This window comes from Crocodylus porosus, unplaced genomic scaffold, assembly GCF_001723895.1.
Source record: "Crocodylus porosus isolate Cpor-Errol unplaced genomic scaffold, CroPor_comp1, whole genome shotgun sequence".
NCBI classification, from domain to species: Eukaryota; Metazoa; Chordata; order Crocodylia; family Crocodylidae; genus Crocodylus; species Crocodylus porosus.
The window spans coordinates 12,832,493-12,858,438 of NW_017728920.1; the positions used below are offsets into that span (position 1 = coordinate 12,832,493).

A 25,946-nucleotide genomic window follows, 5' to 3' on the forward strand; every position below is an offset into this window, starting at 1 on the left:
TCTTCCCTTTTTTGAAGATATGCACCACATTGGCCTTCTTTCCGTCCTTGGGCACTACACCAAAGTGCCAGGAATTCTCAAAGATTCATGCTAGAGGCTGAGCTATGATGCTCACCAGCTCCTCCAGTACCCTGGGGTGTAGATTGTTAGGGCCAGCTGACTTGAAGGTATCCAGCCTCTCAAGGTGTTCCTTCACAAAGTCAGCATTGATGGAGGGCAGGGAATCTCCCTCACCTAGACCTCCCTGTCCCATAGTGGGCATGGGCATCCCATGGGACTGATGAAAGACCAACGCAAAGTACCCATTAATAGGTTGGCTTTTTCCTGGGCGTCAGTTGTCAGTTGTCCCATCTGGTTTATCTGGGGTCCATTGTTGCCCTTGCTTTTCCTCTGGCTCCCCACATATCTGAAAAAGGACTTTTTATTGTCCTTGATACTTGAAGCTAGTTGGAGTTGAGTGCAGCCTTGGCTTTTCTGGTTTGCTCCCTGCAGGATTGGACCAGTGAAGAATATTTCTCCTTGGAGGTGAATCCCATCCTCCATCCTTTGTAGGCCTTTCTTTTTAGCCTCAGGAGATCTGCTAGATAGATCCCTGGAGAGCCAGGGGGATGCTGTGCCCTCTTGTTGCCTTTCCTTTGAGATGGAATAGAATTAGCTTGTGCATTAAGAATTGCTCCCTTGAGGAGCAATCACCCTTCCTGAACTCCCTTCCCCCTGGGGTCATGTTCCCTTAGAGTCTCACTGATAAGCCTCCTGAGCTTGTCAAAGTCAGCTTTCCTGAAGTCAAGGACTTCAGTGTTGCTGACTGACTTGCCAGATTTATGGCAGATGGTGAAGGTGATCAGCTCATGATCGCTGTCATCCAGCTTCCCATCGATCACTAGGTCACTGATTAGGTCATCTCCAGTAGCCAGTACCAGGTCGAGCAGCGCTTTACCTCTTGTTGGCCCATAGACTTCTTGAGTCAGTTAGAGGTCATCCACTCAAGATAGGAAGCTTTGCGACCGCTCGGATTTTGCTGAGTGATCCTCCCATGAGACGTCTTGGTAGTTGAAGTCACCCATGACAACCATGGTCCTGGAGCATGCAGCCTCGGCTAGTTCCTGGGCAAACTCCTGGTCAAGATCTTGACTTTTGGTGGAAGGTCTGTAGTAGACTCCCACCATTGTGTCCCCTGTGCCATGTTCCCTGAAATTTCTTCAGTCCAGGGAGAATGTCTGTCCCGTTTCAAACCAGTTCTGCCTAGTCAGGTCAGACTAACCTGCACAGATTGAATCATTTCAGGCTTAGGCTTTTTGAATGTCCTTCCCTAGCTCCTATTTCCAAGTGCTTCACAGCTGGGCTTCCTCAAAGGGGTTGACTTTTTCTCTTAAAGGGACAGACCACCTTGTTACAGTGCTCTTAAACCTGCTGGTCCTTTAAATAGGTACTAAACAGTTCCAAAAATAGAACTGCCTTTTGTCACATTTTCTTACTTAGTTAATCCTAGCATAGTTGAACTGGCATGAATATAAATGTTTATGACTATCTTCTTTGCTGTATGCAAAACGTAGTTGATTGTTTGCAAACAGCTTGAGTAGTAACTTGTAATTCATTGCGCTATAAAGTGCTTGAGATACATCTGTCCAAAAAGTGTTGTATAAATGCCAATACAATTAGCTTTAAGATTTTTTTAGAGTAATGGAGATTCACTCTAATAAAAAACTGAAATACAGAATAGCAACTTACTGTGATTTTCATCCAAATAATATTTATATAGTTTCACTGAACAAGCAAGATCTTTAATTCACAGTACCAACTTGCCTTGATAACAATTTGAGATAAAACTGTAAAAGCAACAGAAACTTCAGTTTGGTAAATAACCAATTACAGCTGTTTCTGGATTTGTGAATATGAAAGCTCAATGGGATTTAATTTAATCCCTCACTGTGAACAGATGGGAAGATTGCATGTCTCTATGGAATACATCCCAGTTCGCACCACTTCTTCCAGTCTGAATTCTAATCAAGATTATACTCTGTCAGTTGGCAACAAAAATAACTAAAGGAGTTCCAACAGAATCACTTGAGATGTTTGGCTTTGTGACATGTTTCTGTGCAAATTCAGCTTACTTTTTGCCGTATTGTACTTAAAATCACTTTACATGGAGTTGGTCACAAAGAAGGATTTTTCTAAGAATGCCCAATGGCACATTTTAATGAGCCTTCTAGTATTACTGTAGTTAAGAGTCTGTCAGCATTTTATTATAAACTCCTATTTGCAGGGATTTATAACTCAGCCAAATCTTTTACTCCAGGCTCAAAACTAACGAAATTGAAAATACAAGATCTAAGCTAAAAGCAATTTTTACTTTTTTCCCCTCCCTAAAATCATTTTTGTTACAGTGATTGAGTTGCTCTTCTGAGCAGGAAAATTCAGAAAAAGAGGAAACTTGTTTCATTTCAGGGAAAAAGATGAAATGATGCAGTTTTTTGTCCCCAAATAATTATAACAAGCAAATTAAGCCTTAATCCTAGAAACACTTACTTCGACATATGTATTAAATTTAATAATTAACTCTCATTGATTTGATTGTGAGGACTCACACTCTTAAACATGAAGCATATGTGCAAATGTTTGGAAAGGTTGGAGCCTTCATATTTACTATTAAAAGGCTATCATATAGGTTTCCTCATTTTCTCTTTTTCAATTCAGTGATTATTCAATTCAGAAAGGAGTTAACTGGGCCCTTAGTTATAGCAAAAGCTTTCTGTAGACCCAGATGCCAGTTATGCACCCTCATCAACACAGACTGTAACATCTTTGAACTGAACAACATGAAATATACCATCCTGTGTTCATGTACAGACTTCTCCACCAATATCATATAGATTGGCACCTGCTTCTATTGTTGTTTATATTGGCCAGATGGGGAAATATGTAAAAGGATGAATAGACACAGATTAGAGATCAGTTCTAGAAATACACTGCCTCTGGCAGAGCACTTTAACCTAAATGGACATTCCATCACTGATCACAGAGTAGCCATCCTTAAACCAAGAAACTTTAAAAACCAACTTGAATGCAAAACTTAGAACAAGATATCATCCACAGACTTCATTATACTAACCATGATCTCACAAGGGACCTTCATTTCTTATCCTATTACTTGGGCAAGCATCCATCCAGGTGTTAGCTGCCCTGTTCAAGTCAACTGATCTAAGCAGCATTCCATAACCTTGTCTCTTGCCTTTCTATATAAAAGTAGTTCTTTCTACCTGTCATTTTATAATATTTGAAGTAGGTTGTTGCCTATGAAAGTTCTTACCTCTCTGAACCATTTTCATTTTTAAGATGTCACCCTTTATTATCCTCTGCCTAAAATAAAATATGTTTCTTAAGATTATTCTTTAGCTTCTTCAGTAATGTTGGCGTGTATTCCAGGAAACGTGCAAGACATAATGTTTTTTGTGTTATTGTTGGGAAAGAAGTTAGAGAGATGTTAGACGAGTCTTGGGGCAAAAGGTGACCTTCTTCATGTTTGTGGAAGATGGAAATACTGCCTAAGCTATATATCAGATAAAATAATGATTAGTGTTAGTTTCATATGTTAAAGGTACAACAGGGTGACATTTACACCATCCGATGACGTAGGTTGTTGACTATGGGTGTAAATAAGCATTTGTGCGTATGTCTACACATGCATTAATGTGCCATAATTATAGCACATTTAGTTTAGTATCTATAACAAGTACTAAACTAAATCTGCCATAATCAGTACTGTACATTAGCACTGGCACATGCCTTTAAAGTGACATTAATGAGCAGTAGACTAGCATGTTCTTTTCATGATGCACTAATGTGCAGTAAAATTAGTCTACTGTACCATTAGCATCTTGTGTATATGTGTAGCAAAACCCCCAGTTTTTCTTTTTTTTCTTTATTTTAAAATGCATTCTCTCCCCTTCCCCAACCATTTATGACTTTTTCTCACCCTCTATATTCCCTATAGATAAGTATAAGTAAGTTAATGTATAGGATAAGCTTTAAACATTTTTATTTTGGTAGAAAGTTTTTGGTTTTGAATATCCACTGCTTTATATTGTACTATTATTAGGTTTGTATTAATTTTACTGTTGTATATTGTATTATTATCATTTTTGTATTGAACTTTATTGTTTCATACAGATATTGTATGGATTAGGTCTGTGTTTGTAAGTGAACCAAAGACATGCCAAGTTTCCTTTTTATATGTCAAGCCTCCATCTTCTGTCCTCTGCCTGGGCATCCCATGTTGCAACAATATAAATCATTGTACCTCTCCCATGTAAATTGGTTCCCAGATGAATGAGTGTGATTGGGAATGATTGAAATACAATGGTAGCAGGCCTCTACTGAATGGCCTGTAATGTCTGGGCCATCACCTTGCATTGATTCATCCAGGAACCACGGACCTCACCCAGGAACAGAGACAAAACCAGCATTTGAAAGACAAAAGACCATGCAGAACCAGCAACTCTCATCATTACAGACACCTGAAATTGCACATCCTCGCATGGAGCACACATGCTCAGTATGCCGGGGCTGACCCTTGCCTGGGCATGCATCCTGTCACTAGGCTCACACAAGGTCTGCCCCTATAAAAAGGGGAAATGAAGACAGACCCAGTGGGACACTCTCCATCTGGACCAGCACCATGCCACACCACCTATCCACCCAGAGGCCCTGCAGGCGACCCCGCTCTGGACAACATCTACTGGACAAGGACCCCTTTCCAACCTGTATAGGTAGATATTACCTGCACACCTCCTCCTACAATTTGGACTCTCTCTCTCTCTCTCTCCTCCTGGACTTCAGTGGACTTCAGCCCCTGCACCAAGCCTCTGTAATCCCTGCTGCCATTGTGTGTGTGTGTGTGTGTGGGTGCAAGGGAACCAATTTGACATTGTGTCACCATCTCCCCTGTTCAATAAAACCACTGTCATTTGCAACCCCGAGTTGGGTCATGTTTTACTAAATCCCAGTCCCTTCCTTATCTTAAATTCCAGCCTCATTCTCTCTCTCCCTCAGCTCTAGTCCACCTCTGCTAATTTCCTAATCTCCTCCCAATTCCAGCTCCCCTTTTCTGCCACCTCTCAGCCTCCCCTGCTCCTACTGCCTTTTTCCTGTGACTTTCTGCTGCCTTCCTCTGCTATCCTGCAGCCCTGCCACCTAGTCCTTTTCCTGTTATTTTCTGCTGTCTGTCTCTCTGTTTTCAGGTTTCCTCCACACCTTCTGTAATCCCGCCCCCTCCCCTGCAGCTTCCCAGCTCCTCTTAGCTGTCCTGCAGTTTTCTCCAGCTTCCAGCACCTACTGCTTTTCCCCCATGACTTTCTGCTGCCTTTCTCTGCTTTCGCGCTGCCCTGCCACCTGCTGCTCTTCCTGTGATTTTCTGCTGTTTTCAGGCTTCCCTGGCACCTTCAGTAGTCATCCCCAGCCCCCTACCCCCCTCAGCTTCCCAGCTCCTTGTGGCTGTCCTACAGTTTTCTCCAGCAGCTGGAGCCTTTCTCTAGCTCCCAGCACCTAGTGCCGCTCCCTGAAACTTCTCTAGCTGCCTCAGAGCCATCCTCTGCCTCCCCACATCCAGAGCCCCTCTTTAACACACACACTTTCCCTTAGTCCCATTTTCCCCCTCCCCATTTACGTTTTCAGCTCCCCTGCAGCTCTGGCTCCAGTCCCAGGCTCTGTGCTGGCATGCTTCCCTGTTCTGCAGACCTTGGGCATTGTCTTTTAATCAATTAAGCTCAATTAACTTAAAGTTACCCCCGAGCCTCAGTTCTTCAGCCCAGGCCCTGCAGTCTACCAGTTCTAATCCCAATCCTGGTAATTTTAACTCCTTACACTTCTACTTTCTTACCTTAACCTTTCCGCAGGTATCCCAAGTACACCAAGCACATGCATACATACGTATCACAATACCCAACTTAGGAACTCACTTTTGTGTATGTGTAGGTGGGTGGTATGTGTGTAAATTAGTGAATAACAATACACATATGTGTGGTATATGAATTAGTAATCCACATATGTGTATTGAATGTGCAGGTGTCGGTAACTGGTAACTGATTCTGTCTAAATTTGGTGTGTGTAGCGTGTATGGGCTTAAACTGGTGATAGGTGTGCATGAACCTAAACTAATTATTTTGAACGTGTGTGCATCTGAGTTGCTAGTGTGAGTGGGGGGTGTGTGTGTGTGTGTGTGTATGAACAGGTGATATATATATGGCATTATGTCCATGATATATGAATTAGTGATCTGTGTCTAACTTCTGGGGTGTATAGTGTATGTGCTTGAATTGGTGATAGGTATGCATGTGCTTAGGCTGGTTTGGATGTGTATGTGCCTGAGCTGGTAGTGTGCATGTGTATGCACCTGATTGATTTGTGAGGTTGTATATGTGCAATTGTGTTACACCCTCCTGTCTAACAGCGCAATATTGAGATCCTGAGAGGTGGCCTGACCCCGCAGGGCAACACATGCATCCGATGATACCTGACTCAGGTTCAGGCAGCTTAGTTTAAGTTTAAGCCTAAACTTAAATTGGGATTGCTGCATGCAAGAATTCACCAGTTACTGGGGGGAGGCACAAACAGCCAGAGGCAAGTAAGACTGCAGGGGGAGGAAATGGAGGCTGGCAGGTCTGGTGGGTCTGTTGTGGGGTTGGATCTACATGGGACTGCCTGGTCTGGGGAGGGAGTGAGATGGGAAAAAACTAGCTTGGTCAAGGTTTGATGTAAAAACAGTATAGCCCTAGGACTGTGGAGAGTAGCTGGGCTTTGCTAGACCTGAGCATGTCCTGTGAAACACATACAAACTTTCTTTATGCTGGGTTAACCCTCACTAGGTTTGTTCCACCCCATATCGACCATTATAAGTGTAATGTCTGTACCTGGCCTGAAAGTAACAACAACTGGATTATAACGAGTCATTAAATCAGCATTCAGTCCATGGTGTTCAGGGGCTAGTAAAGCTATGATGTTCCCAAACCTATCTTCTGAAGGATTTTGTAAATGACCCTTGAGTATAAGAATTCTGAAGTCAGAAATGGAGTGATTCTTCTGTGAAAAGTTTTCCCACTAGGTGCTTGGGTGTCTTTGTCCTCTGTCTTTTTTCAATGATTGTTCTTTCTGGGGTGTAGTGGTTGTTTCACCCATACATGTTCTGTGAGGCCATTTAGTGCATGAGTTATGCCACATTCTGTGAGAGGTGTGTGCAAGAGTTGTGGATTCTGGTTATTTTATGTTTAGATTCTTTAGATTATTCAAACTGTGCAAAAAGGGAAACAAAATATCTTTATATAATATTAAAACAAGTTAGAGTAATGTATTACAGTATGAACACTGCATTCATAAAATTACACATACTGTAAACATACTGTAGCCATAGATGGGAAGGCGGAGAGAAGTGTTGCAGAAGGCTTTTTGGGTGCACCCAAGGTGAGTTAATATCTTTCTTTTCAAGTTTTATTATATACAGAGTCAGTAGATTTAATTATGTTTGGACAACAGTAAGTTGAGCTCACTTCACTAAGATAAATTCCATATCATCTGATAGGAATAGATAGAGACAGTAAGGGAATCTCTATAGAGACTAAATGAGTTACAGTTACTTTGGTGAAGGCTTCAATTCATGCCCTTCCTGGGTGATATTTCCAGTGCTGCTTATCCATAAGTAAAAATATATCTAAAGACCTCCTAAAGATACATATGTATGTTTAAGAATGACTGTAAATTCTTCATCCTGTAAGAGGCCCTCATAGTAATGAATTTACTTTTGGAATAATTCAGTCTCTAAAGTGCTATCTTTCTTTGAACAGCATTTTTAGACAGATAGAAAATATATGGGAATCCTTAGAGATTCTAAATAAACAATGAAACAACTTTTAAGTTAAGGAGTTGAAGCAGAATAATGCTTGCCTGATTTGACATGCCTTGTCATACTTCCAAAATAAACCACTCATTGTTACTGGTTAAAAATCTCCTTTTCACAACATTGATTTATAAATAAATAAGCAAAAGGTAGTGTTAACTACAGTGCAGGTATGGTAACATCAATATACAATACGTATAGGCAAACTAAACACAGAATTCTGTCCTCTGATGAACATGGCAAATACTCATCCTCAATGTTCTGCTCACCCAACAGAAATGTTCTTGATCACGGAAAACAAAGCATTGAATCCAAAAATTTGTATTTGGGACCTAAGGGGTTTTTCCCTCCCTACCATTGCAATCACCTGTTCATGTGGTATATTATGTAGTTCTTGGTTTACATCATGGAAAATTATATCTCTATGAAAAAAAAATATGGAGCTTGTTTTTAAAAACATCTCCCTCTCTATACGTTTACATTCATTTTTAGAATATATATGATTAAATATGAAACTATGCTGTACAAAATGTGGATATCAACTTTAATACACATTAAACCTAGAGTGAGAGGAAAGAAAAAAATAAAGAAATGCTAGGTTTGTTTTACACCAAAGGTGCTTGAACTTTTGGCCCCTTGGTTGAAGTAGCTCAGGGCTGGTCCATGGGCTGGATCTAGCATTGCATTGGGATGTCAGTATGACCCCTTCATCTGGGTCTGGTCCCAGAGTGACCCTGTGTGTGGAATCTGCTTTCAGGGATCCCTACAGGCTGGATGACACAGCCACGTGGGCTGGAGGATGAGCACCACTGGTTTATACCACTTTGTCTCCATGTTTGAATATGCACTATTTGCAAGATCATTTATGTGGAAACTCCATCCATAGTTAATTATGGAATACACGTAAGACAATATTTAAACAAACAAAAAACCTATGAGTATACTGTTTTAAAGTTTTCAAGTAGCTACCCCCTCCCCTCACCTTATTTTAATAGAAGTCAGGCATTAGTCTTATTTCTGAATACTTTTAAGTAGGTCTAGAAAGTGATATTAACCAAAGTGGAATAAGCTAAAAAGCCATTGCAGCTAGGGGACAATTTTTCTGCTCTTATCACTGTTGTGCTTCAGCAGTATTCTGGAGTAGTTGCCTTATGTACTTCATTTTTAATTGCTATTCAGTCTCTCCGTTTCCTGACAAAGGTGAGTCTGACTGTTGCATTAGGAAACTTACTAAAACCACCAAATCATTTCAGTTAAGCCAGTAACAGCTGCCATAGTTGCCACTCTCATCTGATTTATTTTGGTGATCTAAGGGACCAGGTTCCACCTCTCTCTGCAAAATAACCTATCTTTACTGCATTTTATTTATTTTCCTCTAATTTCTAAAGTTCTTTTAATCAAGAAATGTGGCAACTCTAACTTGAATTTTCAGTCTCAGACATCATTGTTTAGAGATGTACAAATTTATGTAACATCAAGATCCTTTTAATCTGTTACAGATATGGGCTTCAGATGGGGTCAGAGCCCTTTCTGGAGTCCCACCTGCTCTTATTAATTATACATATCTTAATAAGCCTGATTGGGTTTCCATACAATCGTACATGATTTCCATTTTAAAAGAGTATGTTCTCTATCTGCTGTTAGCTGAAAGAGAATTTTATCAAGTGACTTATTTAAGAAAAATAAAGACATTTTTTGAAAATAATATTTCTCCTTTTTGTTTTATTTTTGTTTTTCTTATATTTATTTTTTTACCTTTAGATTTGGTCATCCTTATTTTGGATAATGCACATTTGACTATCTGAGCTGCTTGTGCTGAGAAGGGGTTTAAAGAGATTACTCTTTTCTTGTCAAGTGACATTGTAAATGAATGTAAGCTGCTGGGCTTCTTTGCCACTGATGAGACCGAAAAAAGCAAACAAGGAGCCACTAGAATAGGCCAACTGGACACAGTACATTAAAGAAGCTAGATCTGATTATCAGTGGGATACCAATTTGTCTTTTGGGCTGTAGCACCTGCTACTAATTGGTGTGAAGAGCTCAGTGGTCACTGTGTGCTTTAGCTCACTCAGCTCTCTCCAGTATTGCTGCGAGAGCAGTAAAACTAATTGCTGTTGCTTCAATGCCACTGATTCAACATGCTGAGCTAATAGCTACAGATAGAGGGCAGACAAATTCCTAGTAGGAGTACACAGCTAGTTGCTTGTGATAACTAAAGCAGTTGGAATGCATAGCAGAACGTGGAGAATGATTGTGCTTTCTGGTCTAATATGATAAGGTATTTGTTGCTCATATTACTATTATTTTGGGTATTATTATGCTAAATTGTTTATGTTTCAAAGAAACTGGAGTAACTTTACGTTTTTGCACTGTTTATGTTGAAACTAGATAGTGAAAATAGGTTGTTCTGTAAAAGATGCTCAGTAAACAGGCTTGGCAGGGAAACTTACTGCATATCCCTAAGCTGGCTAAGCATGAAACTTTAAACTGCTAAGTAAGTTATTTTTTTTCTTAAAATTAAAGCCAAGAGCTAAACTGTCCTAAAACAGTTGCTTTTTCATGCAGTGAGGAGTGAGTGTGTGCATGTGCACATGTGTGTATACACAATATATGCCAAATAAATCATCTTTCAATTTATATATAGAAGCAAAGAGAAATTATTAAAATATATATCTTGTTTTTAAAATAAAACATATATCTGAGGACATATACTGTCTCTCTGCTGGAACTTAGTCTTCTGCCTTTGATGTACATATTGTTCTCCCCTACTCTCTCCCCTGCTGCCCCCTTAAGCTTCTGCATTCAGACACTTATTGGCTCTTCATGTTTTATTTCTTATCAGTTCCTGTTGCACTGTAAGCTATTCTGTATATGCCCCCTTAAAAAGTATTGTAAGTGTAGCCTTCAATATTGATTTAGATGTTTGTCTTTTGATGAGACAATTAGTTGTTAAGGAGACTAGGAAGAAACAGCATTTTATTTTGTTCATTTTTGCAGGTTTCAGAAATACTATTTGATTAATTGTATGCTTGTACATACATACTTTGTGGTGTTATTTTTAAAAGTCTGCACAGTAATAACTACAGGTTGTGAAATAATGCGAAGTAGCTAAGTGATGGCTTGTTTCAGAACTCAGTATATTTTACTTACAGAATGTAATTATGAAGATAGTACTTAAAATGTCATTATGCAATTATGTATAAAGTTTCACCAATGGATAGTAAGGGGGATAGAGAGCGTTGGTAAATAATATCCACTAAAATTAATGTGATACTTTGTTTATATACTGAAATATTTATTAATGTATTCAAAATTTTCCAGGTTGAATGCAACCAATGCTTATAAAATGATTATATTTATAATGTATTAGTATATATAAGAATTTTTTTACAAAAGGATAATATGTTCAACCTGTAAAAAGCTAACTCTAAGTCTACCCTTCACTGCTTGTTTTAAAGTGAGCTAATTGTCAAATCTGGTAAGTTAAATATGGCAGGTTTGTACTTGCTGCTTTCTGTGAATGAAGGAGAACAAACAGCTTAACTAGAAATGGTTTATGTAGAATCTTGAAAGTCTAAATGTTGAATTAAAGAGGCTTATATGTAATACATTTATGGCTACTCTGATCTGAATGAAACTGTCTTTCTTTTCTTCTATGTATAAAAAAATTGAGAAGGCAGAAGATTGCATGGCAACATGTTACTTGATGCTTTTATCTGTTTGTGCTAGTACTCAAGTTTCAGCAACACAATCCACCTAGCTTTGGAGGCATGGCCCTATGAAATAAGTCTGCAGTTTAATGAGAGCATTGTTCTGCTTAACGAAGAAGTGTTCTTCTCTAAGTTGTTGTAATAAGGTGCTGAGTCAAGAATGTTAGCCCCAATTACTGTTTCACAAGTTACCTTTGAATGGTGAATGTGCAAGCTGTACCAAGTTTTGGAGCTTGATATCTGTTTTATGGTTATCTACTTGTCCTAAATCACTGGTTGGAATAATTGTATTGTCATCTTGTGTCATTTTTGCTCAGGTGTAATAGCTTTGTCAAAAAGCAAATGCCTATAAAATTGTGATGTAAAGCTTTTTAATAGCCTTGGTTAAAAAAAGGGTGTTTTACTAGTGGGACTGTGTTGTCTGCCAGCAATATCTGTACTGGATACAAAAAATAACCAATTCATCTTAAATGACTGAAATTAAGGTTAAATGTCTATACTCAACATTGTTACTGATTTTTTTCCTGTTGTATTTGGATACAGTAAGGTTGTATATTGAGTTTATTAGGAACTGGTATTATGCTTTTGTACTTCATCACATCAAACCCGTTTTGGAACTCTGTTCTACAATTTTAAAATCAGGTGCTGTCATTTTGAGTTATTTAATACAATTCAAACAAGGTAACTACTATGACTACTATTTCTTCACTATCTAAGAAGGAAAAGAAAACACGATGCTTATGCATGAAAGTAGGCATGGGTCTGTGGGTTTTTATAACTATTTTTCTTGGAATTTCAAGATGCTAAGGCTATAGAGACATCTTCTGTAGAAGCAGTGTGGACCTCTTTCTTGGATCTCTTGAACATATTTTGACAACCCTTGAAGCATCAAGGCGTTGCCCTGCTTTACCTGTAGCAGGTAGGGTGCTATGCTTTGGCTGTGTGACAGGCTGCTTATGTAATTTTAGTAATAGGTTAGACAAGGATTTTCTGGGATGGGTTCAATACAGATGACTCTGCGTCTGGCAGGGGGTTGGATTTAGTTGACCTCTCAAAGTACCTTTCAGACCTATTCTTTCTAGATTTCTAACCAGATTTCTAGTAAGGCTGTGCGAAACGGCATTGTTCCATTTTGACCTGCATTTTGATGGAACAGCAATTCCTTTCAAATTTTGTTTCGACTTGAAAGCACTGTTCTGTTCTGTTTTGTTGAAACATTTTCTCTGTTTTGACATTTTGCCCATAGGCTATAATGGGGAAGCACAAAACAGCCTATAACTTTGATATTTCTGACCTGATTTGGATGAAACTTGCAGGAGTAGTAGTAGCCCCTTCTGAGGGCATAAAGCCTGCAAAGTTTCACAGCCACAGATGCAGGGATTTTGGAGAAACTGCACCTCAAACTGCAGACGAGGAAAACTCCTGACATGGGTGACACTATGTGTGTTACTGTGCAGCAGGGTGGAATCTGCCTACATGCTAGCCCCTGCTTAGGCCACAATACCTGCCAGCTGTCAAGGAGATAGGTGTAGGGGAAGTCTGGGTTCTGGGGCCCTGTACCCCTATCTGTCGACAGGTAAAACTCATGACATGGGTGCTTGTGCAACTGACTGTCTGAGAGCAGAGAGGGGTGAAAACTGCTAGCATGCTAGTTCCTGCTGTGGCCACAAAGCCTGCCAGCTGTCAACGAGATCTGTGCAGGGAGGTTCTGAGGCCTTGCACCGCTGACTGTTAACAGGCAAAACTCCTGTCATGGGTGCTTCTGCAACTGTGTCTGTCTTAGGGCATGGGTGTGTGTGTGGGGGGGGTGGAACTACTGTAGGCCTGGCTGCTAGGCCCTGCTGTGGCTATGAAGCCTGCCAGCTGCATTTCAGGGTGCAGGGGAGTGAAAAAAGCTACTGCAGGCCTGCTAGGCCTTGCTGCGGCCACGAAGCCTGCCCACTGTCAAGGAGACAGGTGCAGGGGGAGTCTGGGTTCTGGGTCCCTGCACCTCTGACCACAGGCAGGCATGACGGTGGGTGGGTGACACTGTGTGACAGCCTTGGCCTGGTCCACCACTGTAAATGACAGCAGGTAAAAATAACATAGGAGGCTCAGCACCAATAACACCAGCAGCTAAGGTAGGCAAACTGAACTGTCAGGCCTAACTGTGTGTTAGGTGCGCCCTCACTGTGTGTATATGTGTGTTTGTTTAGGTGTGCCCTTCCTGGTGCTGGGGCCTCTGCACAACATGACAGTGTGCCCCACTGAGGTCTCCCCCTCCCCTACAGCCTTGGTTCAGTCCACCAATGTAAAAGGCACTAGGTAAAAATAACATTGCTGACTCATCAGTCAGCACCAGCAGCATCTAAGGTAGCCAAACCGAACTGCCACAGAGCCTTTCTCTTTATAAAGGAATTGACAGCAAAAAGTAAAGATGTTGTGTTGGATATATGTTACTCATGTGTGATGGCTTATCTTGTGTTTTTATGTTTATATGGTTATTATGAAAAAAACCTGAATAGTTAGAGAAATATATCTTAGGAAGCTTTCAGGTTGAAAAACCCTTTGTCAGGCTGAGGAAGCACCTGCAGTTGATACGTCTGCTGGTCCTGGATGGAAGGAACAGTAAAGAAGCCAGAGACTGGCCTGGCACACAATGCAGGCAAGAAAGCCAGTCAGTGAAAATGGAAATGGAGGTCTCAGGGAGTGAAGGACAGGATGGGGTGGGGAGGAAAGGAGGATGTAGCAGTACAGGTAAAAGTGCAGAGGTGTGTGGGGTGCCAGATATCCAGCAGGTTGCAGTGTGCCAGAATTCCACTGTGTATACTGAGTCCATGAGTTTCTGTACCTACTACCTAGGAGGCTGATGAAGTGCAGTGCATAGGCCCAGCTCTGAAAAGTGGTTTGTACATTCAAATAAGCATCTAACCTCATCACCAGAACTGAAGCCAACTTCCTACAGCTCAAAACACAAAACCTGCTAACTATCTCTAGTACCCCCACAAACTGCGTACCAGAATCTGTCAAAGCCAACAAAATCCAACTACCTGTGGGGGCACATTCCTCACCAAAAAAACACTCTGCTTCCAGTCTCTCAGGCCTGATCTTGAGATGACACAAATTACAAACCACTTTTAACAGCTGGGCCTATGAACTTCACTTCTTCAGCCTCCTAGGTACAGAAACTCATCAACTCAATATACACAGTGGAATTCTGATACACTGCAACCTACCAGACATCTGACTTCCCGGGCACCTCTGCACTTTTGCCTGCACTACTACATCCCACTCCTGCCCTCCCCCCCAACCCCCATCCTGTCCCTCACCCCCTGATGCCTCCATTTCCATTTTCACTGACTGGCTTTCTTGCCTGCATTGTGTGCCAGGCCAGCCTCTGGCTTCTTTACTATTCCTTTCATCTAGGACCAAGAGAAGCACCAAATGCAGGTGCTTCCTCAGCCTGACAGAGTTTTTCAGTGCAAAAGCTGGCATCCCAGGCAGCTAACCTGAGCTCACCTGGAGCCTCACAACTCCACTGCAACCAGCAAGGTGCAGACCTGTCAAAGACATGACAGGTATGGGCTTTCCCCAGCCAGGACTGCATGCATTTGTGCATGCGTTAGCTAGAGGTTATGGCACCTCCTACCTACCTTCACCATGGGTTCATTGGTTCTGACATTTACAGAGCTGCCACACTGCCAGCAGTCCCACCAGGCCTCCCTACCCTGCCAGGGTGCAGTTTTAGTGGTCATGCCCAGGACCTGGGGCCTCCTCCTTCCCCATAGCCCCAGGCCATACCTCCAAGTTAGTCCTGGCAGGGGAGCGAGCTCAGCAGGGACATGTTCTTCCCCTGCTGGCTGGTGATGCAGTGAGTGCCCCCTCCAGCTGAGAGCAGGGCATTAACTAATTTTTTAAAAATGAAAAAAGAAAGGAGGCGTGGATGGAGTGAGGAAGGTGGCATTCAGTCCGTCTGCATCTGGAGCTTGGGGGACCCCAGCAGTGTGAAATTCACCTTCAGGAACACCTGCTGTTCCAACAAGACAGGATCCAAGCAGGTGCAGTGGGGTGTCACTACATCCCCAGCAATGCTGAACACCCTTTCATTCAGAACACTGGTTGGTGGACAGAATGTGCTCATGGGCAACTGAGGCCAGATCCAGCCACATCTGGCTGCAGCTTGCCCAGTAGGCCAAGGGGTCACACAGCAGTGGCTCCATGTCCTCAGCAAGATAGGAAGCCACCAAGGCATGAGTACTACCTGCCTGATGATGGCATCTGGTGGCTCTGGACCCCACCATAGAAGCCATGCCCTTATCCCATATTAGCAGCCCCTGTGGTAGAGGACAAGACTGTCTGGTGGATGGCATGCTAGCATAGGACAGTGGAGCCCCCTGTTCCATGTCCCCCTACCTCCACTGTTCTGCCACTTTGACTTGTTTTTACCAGTGCCTCTGTCCACTGACTCAGTGTTTGGCTGTTGCACACAGTACCCTTCACCCTTGGGTCACACATGGTGGCCAGCATGTGCACTATATTGGACTGGAAGGGATCAAGACATTTCCTGAGGCCCTCCTTCAGCTGCCTCACTAGTGCCTGCATGTATGGTGACAGAGACTTGCCCAAGCCAGGAACATTGATCCCCTGGAAGCTCTCAATTTGGCTCTGAAGTTCCCTTATTATGGGAATCAGCTGGCTAAGGAGGGCATCAGCAGTGCTGAAGCTCTTGGTGGCCTCAAGGAAGGGCTGGAGGACCACCAGGATCTGGGAGATGGTATCCCACTTGGCCTTGCTCAGGAAGATCAGGATCAGTGGTCCTCTGAACAAAGCTATCTCATGGATGGCCTTCTGTTGCTCCACCAGCCTCTTGAGCATCAGGTATGTGGAGTTCCACTGAGTTTCCACATCCTGCATGATTTTGTGCTGTGGGATGTTCAGCTCTTTTTGTTTATCCTGCAGCATCTTGCTCCCCTGATGTTCTGGTGGAAGTAGCCTGCCAAATTCCTGCAGTTTGAAATTAGCTTGCTGGTGGTGCTGGCACTGTCACCGGCAGCCCTGTCCCCATTCAAGGCATCCCTGACAACAAGGTGCAACTTGTGTGCCACACAGCAGATGCCAACAAAATTACCACCTTGACCATATTGGCCCCATTGTTGGTGACCATGAACCCCTGGGTGAACTTGTCCTGCCCAGTGAGCCACCCCTGCACCAAGCATTTCATGGCCCCCATTATCTCTGTTGCCGTATGGGACTCGTCCATCAGCTCAGCTTGAAGGAGAGCCTGCCAATGGCCTGACTGGTCACACCAGTGCCCTGTGAGGGAGAGGTAGGCATGATCTCCACCCTGGCTGCTCCAGATGTCCAAGGTGAAGGGTAAGGCCACCTGCAGACCTGCCTTACACAGCTCGTCCCTTAAGTACTCCCTGCATGCCTCATACAGGGATGGTACCACTGTCCTAATGAAGGTGGTTCATGTGAGCACTTGGTATGGTGGGGCCACAAGTGCCATGAGCTGCCTGAGCCCTGGCTGCTCAACTAGGGAGAATGGCTGGCCATCAACAGCAAGCATCTCCCCAATGCCCTAGGTGAGTTCACTCACCTTTGGAACGCATCCCCCTTTCTCTTCACCTTTCCCCCACTGTTCCAGGGTGGCCTGCCTCTGCTTTGAGGGAACAGAGGCTTTGGACCAAGAGGGGGACTTCCCTTTGGGCATGCTCATGCTGGTGCCAGACTGAGAAGGAGCAAAGGCAAGGGGGTGATGCCTGTGGAGATGCATTAGAATCCCAGTACTGCTCACGTGTTTTGTTCCCTTGCCTCATCTGGTTTTGGCTTGGCAGTGCAGGCAGATATCATAGGTGGGATCATCTGCCAGATCAAAATAATCCCAGACCACACTACCCACTCACTGTGGATGATGCTGCACTTGCCTCCTCCTCAGCAAGCAGCGGCACAGCAAATGGAGAAGCAGACTCAGCTGAGCTGCTTGCCTCCACCTGTACATCAACCTCCTCCAAAGTGCCTTCTGGGTAAGGAGACCTGACTCCAGGGTAAACTCGAGGGGTGTCAAGCACAAACTCAGCTGATTTCCCCTCCTCCCCCAGAATTTCCCTTGCTAGGGCACTGAGATCCAGATTCAGCATCAGCTCTTCCTCTGGCACTGGATGGCTCAGCATGGGAAATGGAATGGGGCTGGAGGAGACTGATGCTGGTGCTGGTGTTGCTGCACCTGCTTGTTGTTGCTATCATGGTGGGGGGGGTGCATTATGTCTGGTGCGCATGGCGGGGATGCAGTGTCAGGCACAGGAAGTGGCACTGGCACTGCTCCCCTCTCCTTGCTGCTTGTAGCAGCCTCATCCCTTTTAGCTGGAGAAAAGAGGCTGCATCTTCAGTTTGGTGGCAGGGGGGAACTTACATCTCTCCCTCTAACTCCCTCTTCCACCCCTCCCTGAAAGCTGACTACTGTGACCACTTGCCTTTCCACCGTGCTTCATGGTGTGTTTCATGTCTTCCTTTTCTACAAATATATAAATGTATTTGTGTTCCTATATAATTTTTTAAAAATGTAGGTGTCTGGTGTAAATAAGAAATGTTAAACAAAACAGCAACTATATGGCTTAGCTCCTGTATAAATTCAAAAGTGTGGGTGAAAGAGTGTAGGTAGGTGTGTGGTACAAAGAAGAAATGTATAAAAGCAAATAGAAATATGGCTTTTTCCCTATATAAATTCTATAACGTATGCTGCAAGGCTTTAAATGTATATAAATAAATGTATTTTGCTTCCTATATGAATTAAATTCTACAGTAATCCTATCAAATATAATTATTGATTCATTCTTTTGAGTTCTATGAATATAATAAAAAACCCTGGAAGAAAAAGGTATTCTGAATCTGAAATCCCTCGTGCTACCAAGTAGGGAATCCCTTAGAAGATCAGTGCTGCTAGCCATAATTGTCTGATGCTGAACTGCTGGAACACATCTCACTAACTGACATCAAGGCAGAAAGCAAGGCAGTTCAAACAATGCTGCCTTTTTATGTAGTTTTTCTATCCCTCCCCCAGAGCACTGGGATTGGAAGGGACCTTAGGGAAGGATGACAGTTACTGGCCAGCTACGCAGTGAATAATGAGAGCACACCTTCCCCCTCTTTCCCCCTCCCTTTCCTTACCTTAGTTTCTGTTTCCCTGCAGGGAAGCCCAGCTTGAGCTTTGAAACTCAAAACGTTTCAAAAATTTCAAAACATTTCAACTTCCCTCATTTCATTTCAAGGCTGTTTAGAAGCTCTCTGTTTCATTGTGATTTCACCGTTTTGAGCTCAAAATGAGTTGAAACAGTGTTGAAATGAAACTGCTGACGAAATTTTTAGCTAGTTGTCAACATGAATTCATCTAAACTTTATTATTTAACAAATATATTAAAATATAACCCAGTATTAGTAGTTGTAAGCACTAATCAGAGAGTTGTACCCATTGATACAAACACTATATACACCCTGGCTAAGAGTTTTCAAAAGAGCTGATATTATATTAATACTTCATGAGATTTCTGGTTCATTCCCTGAAGCGTCTTTTGAAACTTCCAATATTTTAATGAAAGATGGTCCCTGACAAAAAGACCTTTGTATCTGAGTACAATATGGATGGCAATTGAAAGCAAACAGATGGGGACACAAGGCAACAGTGAGTTATGATTACTGTAACTTTTATTAACAACAGTATTTTCCCCCCTGCCATAACAAACTACAATACCTGGTTTGGCTGGTCTCAAATTTGTTTTATCCCAGATCTGAATTGCATGACTTCCCAAAATGAATTTCTGTGGAGGGCTTTGATACCACATCCCCTTCCATATGAGATATTAGAAAATTTTTGAATTTCCCAGTGTATGAACTTGGAGAGACAATATAATAGAAGCATAATTATGTGACGGCTACTCAGGACACCGACTAAATTTTAGTCTTTGAAGGAGGCAATGTTGAGACTTCTGTTATCTTTGTGGTTTTTTTCTAGCTAGTTTAAAATCACAGTTCTAGTGTGAATGGACACTTAGTGAATGTGAAAGGAAGACTGTTTATCAGTCAACAGTTGTATGTGTTAAGAACAACTACTGTACAAAATTATCCTATCAAATTCACATAGATTTCATAGACATTAGAAGCTGGAAGGGACCTTGTGAGATCATCGGGTTCAGCCCCCTCACCGTAGGCAGGAAGTCAGCTGGGATCAAGTGACCCCAGCAAGAAATATATCCACCTATTTTTTGAAATAGTCCAGAGTAGGTGCGTGCACCACCTCTGGGGGAAGTTTGTTTCAGACCTTGGACACGCGCACTGTAAAGAACATTTTTCTTATATCTAATCTCAATTGGCCTTCATGGAGTTTATGGCCATTATCCTTTGTGTAGCTCTGGTGAACAGGTGTTCTCTCAGGTCCTGATGTACCCTCTTATGTAATTGTAGACTGCCACCAAGTGCCCCCTGATCCTTCTGTTCTCCAGACTGAAGAGTCCCAAGTCCCTCAGCTTCTCTTCGTATGGACTTCCCTGTAGGCTTTAGATTGTATGAGTGGCTCTCCTCTGGACTCTCTCAAGCTTCTCCACATCCTTCCTGAAGTGGGGGGTCCAATACTGGACACAGTACTCTACCTGCTGTCTCACCAGGGCTGAGTAAAGTGGGAGGATGACTTCCCTAGTTTTGCTTGAGATGCATCGGTGGATGCACACCAGAGTTAGGTTAGCTTTGCCAGCCACAGCATCACATTGGTGGCTCATATTCATCTTGTGGTCAAGATATCACAATTTGATATCATAGTTTCACAAATTTATCCTATCAAATTCACACTAATATGACCAGCATCATCCCATAGACATACATTTTTGCCCTCATTCTGCGCTTTCCTGATTTTCAGTTCAGGTTCCCCAGTGGAGAGTAGTTAAATGACTGGGCCTTTTCTATTTCTTTTCAGAGGCCGCTAGTTGGACCAAATATTATGCTGGCTTCATTTGATAAATAAGTAGTTTCTACCAGTTAGACAGAAAGAAATTAATCTGTTAGGTTTCATTACTTCAAACCAGAACAAAGCGTAGGTTTCCAAGAACAAATATCCCAGCCTTTTCTTTATTAACATGAAAAAAAATCATTGATTTTTGTTGTTGTTGTTGTTTTTGTTTTTTTTAATGCTCAGGTTAAGTCTCTGGCAGTTTATTCAAAAGCATGATTCTGATACAAAGTGGATTTTTTTCATATATACTATTTCCCCTCCCCCTTCAGAAATCACATTCTTATTTTGAATATTGCCAACCCTGTGGCTTTGCAGCCATTATGGATTATTTTTGGCTTTTAACTGCTTCTACTTAACAGTTATTTTGGGTCTTAAATGACCTTATGCACTTTGTGTTGGAAAGAGGGTGGGAGGGAATGTTTCTATTGCTGTGTAAAATGATCTTACAACTTCAGTGCTATAACTGGGATATGCTTTTTCTCTTATTCTTCATGCCAAAAGACTTAAAAAAACAACAGGAACATTTATTTTCATCAGTACTTTTTCTACTCAAATTAAATTTACTGGGGGCTGAAGCAGAGGGTAACAAATACCTGCAGGTTTCCTGGAGTATTCAAATTTGGGGAGGAGATTTTAGGTTGAACTTTATTTTCATTGTGGTGGTAACTCCCAAAGCCAGATACCGTGAATAGGGTGAGTTGGAACTTTGGGAGTCCACATTCTGTATGATTTAGAGAATTAGTCTGTTCTTGGAGGACTACTTAGATCACTGATTGCTCATGGGACTTAAAACCAGTTTAAATATGGCCTCTGTTCATATGCAATGCTGTTGGCAACCCCATAAGAGTTTATATCTTAAGCTATAGAAAAAACCCCCAAAAAGTTATATCACTTTTAAAACAGAAGTTAGGAGTTCCAACATGTCAGGTAACATGTAGTAACTATATAGCATGTCTCCAATCCATCCTATGATTAATGAAAGTTAAACCAGGGCAGTGTGTTTCTAAATGTATGGATGTACATTTGGACTGTGTCTAAAATTAAATTTCAGCACATAAAATTGCCACTGAATGTGAAAGCTAAATCAATTCTCTCACATTCAGATGGAACATCTCTGATTCAAGATAGTAGATGGAGAGCAGGGTAAACTAATGTGTAGGTAGTGTTGTATTGTGGTTGACTGAGCTTTATCGTAGGCATAAACCAAAGACCTAGCTTCTGTTGCTGTTATTTTAACATCTGTTTATAAATGGTACATAATAGGGCTGTGCGAAGCTTCAGTAGCTGATTTGATTTGGAGGAGATTTGGTTAAATTCAGGGACCGAATCTCTGAATCTGAATCAAATTGGCAGAATAAGTAAAATCTTTGAATTGATCTGAAGCATCCAAATTGATTTGGGAGATTTGGAAATAGACTAAACTGGCAGTTGAAAGCTGTCTCCAGCTCACAAGTCTATTGGGGTTGGGAGAGGGGGAGGGAAGGGGATGAGGTAAGGAGGGATTGGGGCTGGGACAAGCTGCCCAGATGGGGCAGGGGGTGTGTGATGGGGGCAGGGGCGCCTGGGATGCAGGCACAGCACTGCTGAGACTGGGGACTCTGCCCTGCTGCCACTTGCCTAGCTGGGGTGGGAGCGGGGGAGGGATGTGGGCATGGCTCACTCCAGGTGGAAGGGGGCAAGGGGCAGCAAGGCAGAGCCCCTGCTCCCAGCACTGTTGCGCTCACGTTCCGCATTTTCTGTGCTGGCTGGCAAGCAGCCACGGGGCAGAGCCCCCACCCAGAGTGCTGATGTGGGTACGGTAGTGCTGGAAGCAGGAGCTATGTCCTGCTGTTGCCCAGAGCGAGCCACACCTGCATTGTATCCGCTCTCCCACACCAACTGGGCAAGCAGCAACATGGCAGAGCCCCCGTGGCTCCCCCCATCAGGGCAGAGGGAGGCACAGCCAAAGAAGCCATGGAAGAAGTCCCCATTGCTACCCTTCCCAGCCCAATCCCTGGTCCAGCCCAAGCCTGGCACTTAAAAAACAAAAAAAAGAAAAAAGAAAAAAAATCAAACTAGGGGCTAGGAAAATGAATTGGTTCAATTCCTCAGCCCCTGGTTCAAATCACCTGGGAACTAGGGTGGCTCTATGTGCCAGCCAGAACTTGGCAGCTCTTAGCCCCAGCTCCCATCTCCCAGACAGCATGCTGCCAAGCAGTGCTGCACCCATGCCATGGGGCAGCTGCCATACAGGTGCCAGGCAGAGTGGGGGGGGGGGGGAAATCTCCATTGCCCCACGCTTCACCCAGAGGTCCCAATCATTGCTTTTGCATCCAGTGAGTGTGGGGCTTTTTTTTTTAATTGCTGAGAATCTGGGGCAAGGCAGGGCAGCCATGGGCACTTCTCCTGTGGCTCCCTACACTGGGGAGAGGCAGGCACAGCCACCCACTGTGCCTGCCTCTCCCCAGGTGATCTGAATTGCTGAATCTTTCTGAATCAGTGCTGAATCTTCCAAAGCACATGCACATGCCCAGCACTGTGACGCTTTCAGTTGTATAAGCAGCGATGTGCGTGCCAGTGCTGAGAAAATGGTGGCTGTGTACTTTTGAACTAAAACACATAGAAGGTGCTTTAGTTCAAAAGCACACTGCTGCCATTTTTTGCATGTTGATGTGTATTTTGCTGCTTATACAGCTGCATGTAGTGCAGTTCACATCAGCTTATGTGGAGCACACTCTATTAATTGAGTGCACTCCAAAGCACCTATCTTTGTCATGTTCCTAGCTCTTTGTGGGGGAGAAGCCCCAACTCAGTGGGTGCTGCCAGGCAGGGGGGAAGATCCCTACGTGCTCCCGCTGCCCCACACTGCATACGGGGCTCTGCACAAGCCTCCCAGCCCTCCCCCTCCACAGTCCCCTGGCCCTTTTATGGGGGAAAAAAAAAAAACTGAGAAAAGCTCAGGACTCACTGTTCCTGTTGGTGGTGGTGGGGGGTGATCCATGCTGCCCCATGCCATGTGGAGGGCTCTGCATGAGCCTTCCCCCCCAAGCGTGCTGCAGGAGCCATGAGTCCTGGACTTCTTTCTCTCTTTTTTTCCTTAAAGGGCCAGAGCTGGCCCAGGTGGGGCAGCCATGGGGGGAAGCTGGGGAAGCGAGAAGGAGGGTTGAGGGTCTCATGCAGATCCCCCCCCATGCAGTGTGGGGCAGTGGCATTCACTCCTCCAACTGGCAGCACCCAGTGAGCAATGGAGCTTTTCTTTAAAGCACTGGGAGCTGAGGTGGGGGAGCAGCTGTGGAGGGCTGGGGCAGGTCACGGGGGCTGGCAGGAGTCCCTCTTCCCCCTCTCCCAGTCACCCCTCCTCCACCCCTGGTACTTTCCAGCTCAGTGTCGGCTGCGGCTCCTAGCTGCAGCCACGAGGGACTGCCCAAATCATCAAAGCTCTCTGAATCTTTTCCAAAGATTCAGAGAGCTTTGAATCAATTCAGACCTTTTAATTGGTCCCCTGATTCGATTCAGATTCAGAGATTTGGCCACCAAACTGGGCCGGATCTTCTCTGAATTGAATCGCCACCTGAAGCTTCGCACAGTCCTACTGGGCATGACAGTTTGTAAAGGAGGCCTTCAGTGGTGAAGGACCAGGTTAGGGATTACTTAGAAAAGCTGGATGTGTTGAAGTCCATGGAGCCAGATGGGATACACCCAAGGGTGCTGAGGGAGTAGGCTGATGTGATTGCAGAGCCATTGGCAATCATCTTTGAAAACTCATGGTGATCAGGATAGATCCTGGGTGATTGGAAAAGGGCAAACATGGAGCCCATATTTAAGACAGGGAAAAAGGAGGTTCTGGGAAACTACAGGCCAGTCAGCCTCACCTCATTGAGCAGAAAAAATCATTGAGTAGATCCTCAAGGAATCCATTTGTAAACACTTGGAGGAGAAAAGGGATTCCCCAAGGTGAAGTCATGCCTGACCAACCTGATTGCCTTTTATGACAGATGATTGGCTCTGTGGATGTGGGGAGACTGACGGTTGTGGACCTTGATTTCAGCAAGACTGTTGATATGGTCATCCACAACATTCTTGCATGCAAGGTAAGGAAGTATGGGATGGATAAATGGATTGTAAGGTGGATAGAAAATTGGCTGGAACATTGGGCTCAGAGAGTAATAATCAATGGCTCAATGTTTAATTGGCACCCGGTATCAAGTGGAGTACCCTAGGAGTCAGTCCTGGGACATGTTTTGTTCAATGTCATCATCAATGACCTAGAAGATGGCATAAAGTGCACCCTCAGCAAGTTTACAGATGACACCAAACTGAGTGGAGTAGTAATACACTGGAGGGTAAGACTAGGATTCAGAGTGACATGGACTAATTCATAGTTTCATAGTTAGTAGGGTCGGAAGGGACCTGAGCAGATCATCAAGTCTGACCCCCTGCTCTGGCAGGAAAGAGTACTGGGGTCAAATGACCCCAGCAAGGTGGTTGTCTAGCAATTAAAGGACCAAATTGAAGGACCAAAAGGATTCTTATGAGGTTGAACAAGGACAAGTGCAAAGTTCTGCTCTCAGGATGGAACAATCCCATGCACAGTACAGGTTGGGGTTTACTGGCTGGGCAGCAGCTCTGCAGAAAGGGACCTGGGGGTTACAGTGAACAATACGTTGAATTTGAACCAACGGTGAGCCCTTGTTGCCAAGAAGGGTAATAGCATACTGGGCTGTATTGGTAGGTGTGTTGCCAGTAGGTCAAGGGAAGTAATTATTCCCCTCTATTTAGCCCTGGTGAGGCCACATCTGCAGTACTGTGTTCAGTTTTGGGCTCTCTCCAATTTGCCGGCATGCCTTTTGTGAGCAAATTTTGTGAGTCTAGCAGAGGGCGACAAAAATGGGGAGGGACTCGGAGACGTGACTTCTGAGGAAAGACTGCACTTATTTAGTCTACAGAACAAGAGACTCAGAGGAGACTTAATAGCAGTCTTCAACTGTCTTAAGGGGTGTTTGAAAGAGGATGGAACTAGGCTATTATCAGTGGTGCTGGAAGACAGAAGAAGGAGCAACAGCCTCAGGTTGCAGCAAGGGAAGTTTAGGTTATATATTAGGAAGAATTTTGGCACTAGGAGGGTAGTAAAACACTGCAACAGGTTTCCCAGGGAGGAGATGGAAGCTCTGCCCCAAGGGTAGGAGTGCCAAAAAACCACAATGTCTACCTTGAGGTGCTGGAGTGCCAGCATCCCAGAAAAACAAAATGAGGGCAGGGGAGGAGATGCATGGCAGTATGCACTGCATATTAGTATATTTAATAATCACAAATGTTGCCTTTGTTGTGTATTCCTTTTTTGTTGAGCATGTTGCAATGAGAGAGAGAGAAAAAAAGAGACAAATAAGAGAAAGAG

At 43.5% G+C, this 25,946-nt stretch overlaps 1 protein-coding gene across 3 annotated transcripts in view; it reads left to right on the forward strand.

Annotated features, from left to right (window-relative positions):
* The window catches only part of PCDH15 (protocadherin related 15), a 904,082-nt gene that overhangs the window by 12,912 nt on the left and 865,224 nt on the right, over positions 1-25,946 (forward strand). For 2 of the 3 annotated variants that reach the window (XM_019538589.1, XM_019538591.1), the window contains exon 1: positions 10,079-10,163. The exons of the other annotated variant lie outside the window; for it this stretch is intronic. The gene's annotated coding sequence lies outside the window, so the exon portion shown is untranslated. Of the gene's footprint in view, positions 1-10,078; positions 10,164-25,946 lie in introns of those variants that run through there. 3 annotated transcript variants of the gene reach the window in all.